A 10,849-nucleotide genomic window follows, 5' to 3' on the forward strand; every position below is an offset into this window, starting at 1 on the left:
AGGTTGAAAATCCAGCACACTATGTATTAGCCAGTTTCCATGAACATTTTGAATTTTTTCTTGTTGTGAAGTTATGGTACTCTAGGAAAATTTGTGGAGTAAAAGGGGAAGATATATTAGTTTATCATTGGATATTCATTGTAGATTCAAAATGCAGATTTAGAGCATGTTTTCACTGATCAATGATTTTATTAAAACTTTTTTTCCTCGTTTTTCCACAAGAAAATCAAGCATTCCATAGGATGTCACTGGTTCCATGGTGTAATGGTTAGCACTCTGGACTTTGAATCCAGTGATCTGAGCTCAAATCTCAGTGGAGCCTGTGCAAATCTATATGTTCGAAAAATTAAGTTTTCTGCTGACAACAGAGTTCTCTTATCTACTTTCTAAGTTTAACATTAAATAAGAGTTAAAATTCACATTCTGAAACAAAAAACAAAAGATCCAATATACACTTAAATTGTTTCTTTGACCATGAGCAGAACACGTGATTGGTCAAAGAATCCATAGTATGATCCATTTGAATCCCATGGCCAACGCCATCTAACAAGTGGGAGGAAATTCAAATTCAAATTCAAATATGCTTTATTGGCAGGACCAAAATACAATTAGTGTTGCCAAAGCAAGAGAAATACAGTAAGTGTGGTGGGAGGGGATCAGGGTTATGGGGAGTTGGGGGGCACAATTTGGGCTCTGACAGTCCATTTAGGGGTCTTAGGTTCCCCTCAGCTTATGACATGTGGTGACATATTGGGCGGCGATCTCCACCATTGATTCCTCTTCCCCCAGTAGGAAGCGGAGTTTCATGTCCTCATCCATGGATGGAAAGCCCGGGCTATGGGTGGTAAATTTCTGGAAGTGGGAGCCCCTCACTGCTGAGTATTTGTCACAGTGCAGTAGGAAATGTGTCTCGTCCTCCAGAGCCCCCTGCTGGCAGTGCTGGCACAGTCTGTTCTCTCGCGGCTTGTATGTCTGTCGGTGCCGCCCTGTTTCCACCTCTAGGCTGTGGGCACTCAGTCTGTACAGGCTCAGGGTCTGCCTGTCTTTGGGGTGGCGTAGCCTTTCCAGATATGGGGCCAGAGTGTAGTCCCTCCGCAGTGACCGGTAGATGGTGAGTTTCTGGGAGTTCTCTAATTCACTCTTCCAGTCCTCTATGTATTGCATCTTGCAGCTCTCTGAGATCTCTTTTATTTGGGCTTTTGTCAGGGGGTGTTGCTGACTTTGGCTGGACTGGCTGCCGGGGTTCCTGGCTTGCTCTGGGCTCCGGCTCAGCAGGGCTTTATGATGGTAGGAGCTGGGGTTGCTGTTCTGTGTGTGTGCCTGGTGTGATAGCGCCCTCTTGTGTATAGTGAACCATAAGGGGAATCGGCCCAGCTCTGTCCTACAGGCTATGTTTGAGGTGCTGCGATGGACTTGGAGGAGATATTTACAGAACTCCATGTGGAAGACTTCGGTAGGGCTGGAATCCCACTTTGTGTGGTCTGGGTAGGTCACTGGGCCCCATACCTCGCTGCCATATAGCAGTATAGGGGTGATGACGCTGTCAAATATCTTGAGCCAGACTCTCACAGGTGGTTTGAGGTGGTACAGTTGTCTTCTGATGGCATAGAAGGTTCTGCATGCTTTTCCTTTCAGGGCTTCTGCTGCTTGCTTGAGGCTCCCGTTATTGCTTAGCTCCAGACCGAGGTAGGTGTAGCTGCTGGTGTTCTCCAGCGTGGAGCCATTTAATGTGAAGGAGGGAGTGTTTATTTTGTTCTGGTTCCTCTTCTGAAACACCATGACTTTGGTCTTCTTTTGGTTGATGGGAAGCGCCCATGTGGTGCTGAATGTTTCCAGTACTGCCAGGCTATCTTGGAGGCCTCTTTCAGTTGGGGAGAGTAGCAGGAGGTCATCTGCGTACAGCAGGAACTTCACCTCTCGGTCATGCAGACTGAGGCCTGGAGTGGGGGAGGACTCTAGAGCTGTTGCTAGTCCATTTATATAGATGTTGAATAGAGTTGGACTCAGGCTGCAGCCCTGTCTGACCCCATGGCCCTGTCGGAAGAAAGCCGTCCTCTTTCCGTTCACCTTCACGCTGCACCGGTTCTCAGTGTATGAGCTCTTGATCACGTCGTAGGTCCTGCCACCTATTCCGCTCTCCAGGAGTTTCAGGAACAGGCCTGGATGCCACACTGAGTCAAAGGCCTTTTTGAAGTCCACGAAACATGCAAATATTTTCCCCTGTTTTTTGTCGTGGACGTGGGTCTTGATGAGGCTTTGCAGGGTGTAAATGTGGTCCGTGGTGCGGTGGTTTGGCATGAACCCAGCTTGGCTTCTGCTGAGGACGTCACCCTGGGTGAGGAAGGCGATAATCCTTTTATTAATGATGCTGTTAAACAGTTTTCCCAGAATGCTGTTGACACAGATCCCTCTGTAGTTTGCTGGGTCATATCGGTCTCCATCCTTGTAGATGGGCGTTATGAGACCTTGATTCCAGCTTTGAGGGAAGTAGCCGGCACTCAGGACGTGGGTGAATAGTTTAGCCAGTGCTGCATGAATATCTGGGGAACTGTATTTGATCATCTCTGGCAGGATGCCGTCACTGCCCGCGGCCTTCTTAGATTTTAGCAGTTTGATTCTGTCTTTTATTTCCAGCACACTGATTGGTATGTCCAGAGGATTTTGAAAGTCCTTGATTGTCTCCTCCATGTCCCTCAGTTTAGTCATTATATGCTCTTGTTCTGGGGTTAGGTCGTCTTCTGGGATATTCTTGTAGAGGCCCTTGAAGTAGCTGTGCCAGATGTTGCCATTTTGAATGTGGAGGGTACTTTGCTTGGGACTTGTACCGATATGGCTCCATGTCTCCCAGAATGAGTTATCCTGGAGGGAGTCTTCGAGCTGCTGCAGTTTGTGGGAGATGTGCTTTTGTTTTTTCTCCTTGAGGGTTCGCTTGTATTGCCTCTGTAGGGTGTCATGGACCACTCTTAGCTCCTTGTTGTCCGGTCTCTGTGTTTTTGATTTGAGGCTATCCTTAGGGAGTTGCGCAGTGTCTTGCATTCTTTATCAAACCATTTTTGGCCTTGTTTATTTGTAGGTCTCTTGGAGTTGGTCCTTCTGAGGCCTGCTAGCTCTGCCATGGTATATAGGATGTTATTAAAGTCGTTTACTGCCAGGTTGACCCCTTGCTGGTTTGATGTATAGGATTTTGTGTGAAAGTTTACAAGCAGCTCTTTAATCTCTGTTCTGTTGGTCGTGTTGGTGTATTCAATGGCTAACTGTTTGGACCACTTGAAGGATGGTGGCAAATTGTGGAGACCGCTCAAGTGGGGCTTTTGTGTGGGTGACTTGTCCGTGGATCTCAGGTACAGCAGTGTCTGGTTGTGGTCTGACATGTGGGTGTCGGGGGTGACTATGAAGGCATTCATGTTTGCTGGGTCCATGTCTGTTATGGCATAATCCACTACACTACTGCCCGTGTGGGAGTTTAGTGTAAATCTCCCTAATGAGTCCCCCCTGGTGCGCCCGTTCAGTATATGCAGCCCCAAGCTCCGGCACAGGTTCTCTCTCTCCTCTCTCTCCTCTCTCTCTTCTCTCACTCTCTTCTCTCTCACTCTTCTCTTCTCTCTCACTCTCTTCTCTCTCCCTTTCCTCTCTCTCCTCTCTCTCCCCTCCACTCTCTCTCTTTCTCTCCCTTTCTCTCTTCTCTCGTTCCTCTCTCTCCTCACTCTCTTCTCTCTCTCCTCTCTCTCTTCTCTATTCTCTCTCTCTTCTCTCTCTCTTCTCTCTGTCACTCTCTCTCTTCTCTCTCATCTCTCCTCTCTCTCTTCTCTCTCCTCTTTCTCTCTCATACTGTCTTCTCTCTCTCCTCTCTCTCTCTCTCTCCTCTTCTCTCTCCTCTCTCTTCTCTCTCTCTCTCCTCTCTCTCGCATCTCTTCTCGCTTCTCTCTCCTCTCTCTCCTCTCCCTCGCTCTCCTCTCACTTCTTTCCCTCTTTCTTCTCTCTCTCCTCTCTCTTTCTCTCTGTCCTCTCTCTCCTCTCTCTCTCCTCTCCTCTCTCGCTCTCCTCTCTCTCCTCTCACTCTCTCCTCTCTATCTCCTGTTTCTTTCTCCCCTCTTTCTTTCTTCTCTCTCTCCTCTCTCTCTCCACTTTCCCTCTCCTCTCTCTTCTCTCTCTCCTCTCTTTCCGCTCTCTTCTCTCTGTCTCACTCTCCTCTCTCTCTTCTCTTTCTCTTATCTCTCCTCTCTCTCTGCTCTCTCTCCTCTCTCTCTTCTCTCTCTCTATCCTCTCTCTCTATTCTCTCTCTCCATCTCCTCTCACCTCTCTCTCTCCTCTCTCTCTTTCTTCTATCTCTTCCCTCTCCTCTCTCTCCTCTCTCTCTCTCTCTCTTCTCTCTCTGTCTCACTCTCTTCTCTCTTCTCTCTCTTTTCTCTTCTCTCTCTTCTCTTTCTTTTCTCTCTCCTCTCTCTCTTTTCTCACTCTCTCTTCTCACTCTCCTCTCTCTTTCTCTGTCCTCTCCCTCCCCTCTCTCCTCTCTCTCCTCTCCTCTCTCTCTTCTCTCTCTTCTCTCTCTCCATCTCTCTTCACTCTGTCTCTCCTCTCTCTTCTTTCTCTTCTCTCTCGCCTTTCTCTCTTCTCTCTCTTCTCTCTCCTCTCTCTCTTCTCTCTTTCTTCTCTCTCTCCTCTCCCTCTCCTCTCTCTCCTTTCTCTCTTCTCTCTCTCCTCTCTCTTCTCTCTCTCCTCTCTCTCTCACTCTTCTCTTTCTCTTCTCTCTTTCCTCTCTCTCTATTCTCTCTCTCCTCCTTCTCTTCTCTCTCTCCTCTCTCTCCTCTCTCTCCTCTCCCTCGCTCTCCTCTCACTTCTCTCCCTCTCTCTTCTCTCTCTCCTCTCTCTGTTTCTCTCTGTCCTCTCTCTCCTCTCTCTCCTCTCTCTCCTCTCTTTCCTCTCCTCTCTCCTCTCTCTCCTCTCTCCCTTCTCACTCTCTCCTATCTCTTCTCTCTCTCCTCTCTCTCTCACTCTTCTCTTTCTCTTCTCTCTCTTTACTCTCTCCCTATTCTCTCTCTCCTCCTTCTCTTCTCTCTCTCCTCTCTCTCTCCTCTCTCTCCTCTCCCTCGCTCTCCTCTCACTTCTCTCCCTCTCTCTTCTCTCTCTCCTCTCTCTGTTTCTCTCTCTGTCCTCTCTCTCCTCTCTCTCCTCTCCTCTCTCGCTCTCCTCTCTCTCCTCTCTCCCTTCTCACTCTCTCCTCTCTCTTTTTTGTTTCTTTCTCCCCTCTCTTTCTCTTCTTTCTCTCTCCTCTCTCTCCTCTTTCCCTCTCCTCTCTTCTCTCTCTCCTCTCTTTCCTCTCTCTTCTCTCTCTCTCTTCTCTCTGTCTCACTCTACTCTCTCTCTTCTCTCTCTTCTCTCTCTCCTCTCTCTCCTTTCTCTCTCCTCTCTCTCCTCTCTCTCTTTCTCTCTCTCCTCTCTCTCTCTCCCTGTCCTCTCTCTCTTTCTTCTCTCTTTCCTCTCTCCCTCCTCTCTCTCTTCTCAAATTCACATTCAAATATGCTTTATTGGCAGGACCAAAATACAGTTAGTGTTGCCAAAGCAAGAGAAATTTAGAACAAAACTATAAACAATGCGGACAAACTGAGTGTACAGAAAATCCTAATAAACTTCCCCCGTACATTGTGTGTGTCTGTGGTCTGCGAGCATCATTTTTGCATGTAATTGAATTTTGATCACTCATCAGTGACCTGTTTGTGCAAATCTCATGTTCTAAAGACACAAATGTGGCAATCTTTAAGTATAATAATTTAATTCACTGCAAAATCTTAGGGTACAGTGAGGAACAGCCGACGCGGAACGGGGGCGCCCAAAAAAGCTATGGTGTCATACCCTCCGTTGTCAGGCAGGAATAAGATCCCATAGGGCACTATACGGATCCCATATATCTAGTACCCTCAATTTGTTCCCTTATATGTTCATTGGCACTGGGTGTAATTTAATAACTTTTTAATATTTTTGAATAAAGATGATATTTTATTAGACTTGAGGATTTTCTGTACACAAAGCAAGAGAAATACAGTAAGTGTGGTGGGATCAAGACTATAGGGAGTTAGGAGCACAATTTGGGCTCTGAGAGTCCTTTTAGGGGCCTTATGTTCTCCTCAGCTTATGACAAGTGGTGACATATTGGGCGGCAATCTCCACCATTGATTCTTCTTCCCCCAGTAAAATGCGGAGTTTCATCTCCTCGTCCTTGGATGGAAAGTCTGGGGTATGAGAGGTAAATTTCTGGAAGTAGGAGATCCTCACTGCTGAGTATTTGTCACAGTGCAGCAGGAAATGCACCTCGTCCTCCAGAGCCCCCTGCTGGCAGTGCTGGCATAGTCTTTTCTCCCGTGGCTTGTATGTCTGTCGGTGCCGCCCTGTTTCCACCTCTAGGCTGTGGGCACTCAGTCTGTATAGAGTCAGGGTCTGCCTGTCTATGGGGTGGCATAACCTTTCCAGATATGGGGCCAGATTGTAGTCCCTCCGCAGTGACCGGTAGATGGTGAGTTTCTGGGAGTTCTCTAATTCACTCTTCCAATCCTCTATGTATTGCATCTTGCAGCGCTCTGACATCTCTTTTATTTAGGCTTTTCTCAGGGTTTGTTGCGGACTTTGGCTGTACTGGCTGCCGGGGTTCCCAGCTTGCTCTGGACTCTGGCTCAGCAGGGCTTTATAATGGTGGGAGCTGGGGTTGTTGTTCTCTCTCTCTGCTCTCTCTCTTCTCTCCTCTCTCTTCTCTCTCCTATCTCTCTCTCCTCTCTCTCTTCTCTTCTCTCTCTCTTATCTCTCTCTTCTCTCTCTCCTCTCTCTCTCTCTCAATCTTCTGTCTTCTCTCTCTCCTCTCTCTCTCCTCTCTCTCCTCTCTTTGATCTCCTCTCTCTTGCTCTCCTCTCTCTCTTCTCTCTCTCTCCTCTCTCTTTCTGTCCTCTCTATCTCTCTTCTCTCCCTCCTCTCTCTTCTCTTCTCTCTCTCTTATCCCTCTCCTCTCTCACTCTTCTCTCTCTCTTCTCTCTCTCCTCTCTCTCTCCTCTCTCTGCTCTCTTCTCTCTTGCTCTCCTCTCTCTCCTCTCCCTCCTCTCTCTCTCTCTTCTCTGTCTCTCTCCCTTCTCTTTCTTCTCTCTGTCTCCTCTCTCTCCTCTCTCTTCTCTCTCTCTTCTCTCTCTCCTCTCTCACTCCTCTCTCTCCTCTCTCTCTTCTCTCTGTCTCCTCTCTCTCTCTAAAATCAAATCAAATAGGCTTTATTGTCAGGACCAAAAAACTATTAGCATTGCCAAAGCAAAAAAAGAAGTGTGACAAGGGAGTGGGTTAAGCTTGTGGGGATGGGGTGTTGGGGCCACAATTTGGGGAATGATGGTCCATTTGGAGGTCTTTAGTACCCCTCATCTTATGACATGTGATGACATATTGGGCGGCGATCTCCACCATTGATTCTTCTTCCCCCAGTATGATTCGGAGTTTCCTCTCCTCGTCCATGAATGGAAATTCCGGAGTATGAGCGGTAAGTATCTGTAAGTGGGAGGCCCTCACTGCTGAGTATTTGTTACAGTGAAGCAGGAAATGCACCTCGTCCTCCAGGGCCCCCTTCTGGCAGTACTGGCACAGTCTTCTCTCCCGTGGCTGGTATGTCTTTCAGTGCTGCCCGGTTTCCACCTCTAGGCTGTGGGCACTCAGTCTGTACGGGCTCAGGGTCTGCCTGTCTTTGGGGTGGCGTAACCTTTCCAGATATGGGGCCAGAGTGTAGTCCTTCTGCAGTGACCGGTAGATGGTGAGTTTCTGGGAGTTCTCTAATTCACTCTTCCAATCCTCGACGTATTGCATCTTGCAGCTCTCTGAGATCTCTTTTATTTGGGCTTTTGTCAGGGGGTGTTGCTGACTTTGGCTGTACTGGCTGCCGGGGTTAATGGCTTGCTCTGGGCTCTGGCTCAGCAGGGCTTTATGATGGTAGGAGCTGGGGTTGCTGTTCTGTATGTGTGCCTGGTGTGATAGTGCCCGCTTGTGTATACTGAGCCATAAGGGGATCGACCCATCTCTGCCTGACAGGCTATGTTTGAGGTGCTGCGATGAACTTGGAGGAAATATTTGCAGAACTCCAGATGGAAGACTTCAGTTGGGCTGGAATCCCACTTTGTTTGGTCTGGATAGGTCACTGGGCCTCATACCTCGCTGCCATACAGCAGTATAGGTGTTATGACACTGTTGAATATCTTGAGCCAGACTTCCACCGGTGGTTTGCGGTGGTACAGTTGTCTTCTGTTAGCATAAAAGGTTCTGCATGCTTTCCCTTTCAGGGTCTCTGCTGCTTGCTTAAGGCTACCGGTTTGGCTTAGCTCCAGACCGAGGTAGGTATAGCTGCTGGTCTTCTCCAGCGTGGTGCCATTTAGTGTGAGGGAGGGAGTGAAGATTTTGTTATACTTCCTCTTCTGAAACACCATGACTTTGGTCTTCTTTTGGTTGATGGGCAAAGCCCATGTGGTGCTGAATGTTTCTAGCACAGCCAGGCTATCTTTGGGCCTTTCTCAGATGGGGAAAGCAGCTGACGGTCATCTGCGTACAGAAGGATTTCACCTCTCGGTCATGCAAGTTGAGACCTGGAGCAGGGGAGGATTCCAAGGCTGAGGCCAGTCCATTTATGTAGATATTGAATAGAGTTGGGCTCAGGCTGCAGCCCTGTCTTACCCCACGGCACTGCCGGAAGAAGGCCATCCTCTTTCCGTTAACCTTGACGCTGCAACGGTTCTCAGTGTATGAGCTCTTGATCACGTCGTAGGTTCTGACACCTATTCCACTCTCCAGGAGTTTAAGGAACAGGCCAGAGTGCCACACTGAGTCAAAGGCCTCCTTGAAGTCCAAAAAACATGCGAATATTTTCCCCTGTTTTTTGCCATGGACGTGGTTCTTGATGAGGCTTTGCAGGGTGTAAATGTGGTCCGTGGTGTGATGGTTTGGCATCAACCGAGCTTGGCTTCTGCTGAGGGTGTCCCGCTGGGTGAGGAAGGTGATGATCCTTTTATTAATAATGCTGTTAAACAGTTTTCCCAGAATGCTGTTAACACAGATCCCTCTGTAGTTTGCTGGATCATATCGGTCTCCATTCTTGTAGATGGGCGTTATGAGACCTTGATTCCAGCTCTTTGGGAAGTAGCCGGCACTCAGGACGTGGGTGAATAGTTTAGCCAGTGCTGCATGTATCATCTCTGGCAGGATACCGTCACTGCCTGCGGCCTTCTTGCATTTCATAAATTTGATTCTGTCTTTTATTTCCAGCACCCTGATTGGTATGTCCAGAGGATTTTGGAAACCTTTGATTGTCTCCTCCATGTCCCTGAGTTTAGTGGTTAGGTGCTCCTGTTCTGGGGTTAGGTCTTCTTCTGGGATATTCTGGTAGAGGCCTTTGAAGTAGCTGTGCCAGATATTGCCATTTTGGATGTGGAGGGTGCTACAGTTAGGTCCAGAAATATTTGGACAGTGACACAAGTTTTGTTATTTTAGCTGTTTACAAAAACATGTTCAGAAATACAATTATATATATAATATGGGCTGAAAGTGCACACTCCCAGCTGCAATATGAGAGTTTTTACATCCAAATCGGAGAAAGGGTTTAGGAATCATAGCTCTGTAATACATAGCCTCCTCTTTTTCAAGGGACCAAAAGTAATTGGACAAGGGACTCTAAGGGCTGCAATTAACTCTGAAGGCGTCTTCCTCGTTAACCTGTAATCAATGAAGTAGTTAAAAGGTCTGGGGTTGATTACAGGTGTGTGGTTTTGCCTTTGGAAGCTGTTGCTGTGACCAGACAACATGCGGTCTAAGGAACTCTCAATTGAGGTGAAGCAGAACATCCTGAGGCTGAAAAAAAAGAAAAAATCCATCAGAGTGATAGCAGACATGCTTGGAGTAGCAAACTCAACAGTCGGGTACATTCTGAGAAAAAAGGAATTGACTGGTGAGCTTGGGAACTCAAAAAGGCCTGGGCGTCCACGGATGACAACAGTGGTGGATGATCGCCGCATACTTTCTTTGGTGAAGAAGAACCCGTTCACAACATCAACTGAAGTCCAGAACACTCTCAGTGAAGTAGGTGTATCTGTCTCTAAGTCAACAGTAAAGAGAAGACTCCATGAAAGTAAATACAAAGGGTTCACATCTAGATGCAAACCATTCATCAATTCCAAAAATAGACAGGCCAGAGTTAAATTTGATGAAAAACACCTCATGAAGCCAGCTCAGTTCTGGAAAAGTATTCTATGGACAGATGAGACAAAGATCAACCTGTACCAGAATGATGGGAAGAACAAAGTTTGGAGAAGAAAGGGAACGGCACATGATCCAAGGCACACCACATCCTCTGTAACATGGTGGAGGCAACGTGATGGCATGGGCATGCATGGCTTTCAATGGCACTGGGTCACTTGTGTTTATTGATGACATAACAGCAGACAAGAGTAGCCGGATGAATTCTGAAGTGTACCGGGATATACTTCCAGCCCAGATTCAGCCAAATGCCGCAAAGTTGATCGGACGGTGCTTCATAGTACAGATGGACAATGACCCCAAGCATACAGCCAAAGCTACCCAGGAGTTCATGAGTGCAAAAAAGTGGAACATTCTGCAATGGCCAAGTCAATCACCAGATCTTAACCCAATTGAGCATGCATTTCACTTGCTCAAATCCAGACTTAAGACGGAAAGACCCACAAACAAGCAAGACCTGAAGGCTGCAGCTGTAAAGGCCTGGCAAAGCATTAAGAAGGAGGAAACCCAGCGTTTGGTGATGTCCATGGGTTCCATACTTAAGGCAGTGATTGCCTCCAAAGGATTCGCAACAAAATATTGAAAATCAAAA

At 47.5% G+C, this 10,849-nt stretch overlaps 1 non-coding gene across 1 annotated transcript; it reads left to right on the top strand.

The window, feature by feature from the left end:
• The first annotated feature begins 250 nt into the window (after nucleotides 1-250).
• TRNAQ-UUG (transfer RNA glutamine (anticodon UUG)) lies at nucleotides 251-322 on the top strand. Its single transcript has one exon. It is a non-coding gene; the product is annotated as a tRNA-Gln (tRNA).
• The last annotated feature ends 10,527 nt before the right edge of the window (nucleotides 323-10,849 follow it).

This window comes from Anomaloglossus baeobatrachus, chromosome 11 (genome assembly GCF_048569485.1).
Source record: "Anomaloglossus baeobatrachus isolate aAnoBae1 chromosome 11, aAnoBae1.hap1, whole genome shotgun sequence".
Classification (NCBI taxonomy): Eukaryota; Metazoa; Chordata; class Amphibia; order Anura; family Aromobatidae; genus Anomaloglossus; species Anomaloglossus baeobatrachus.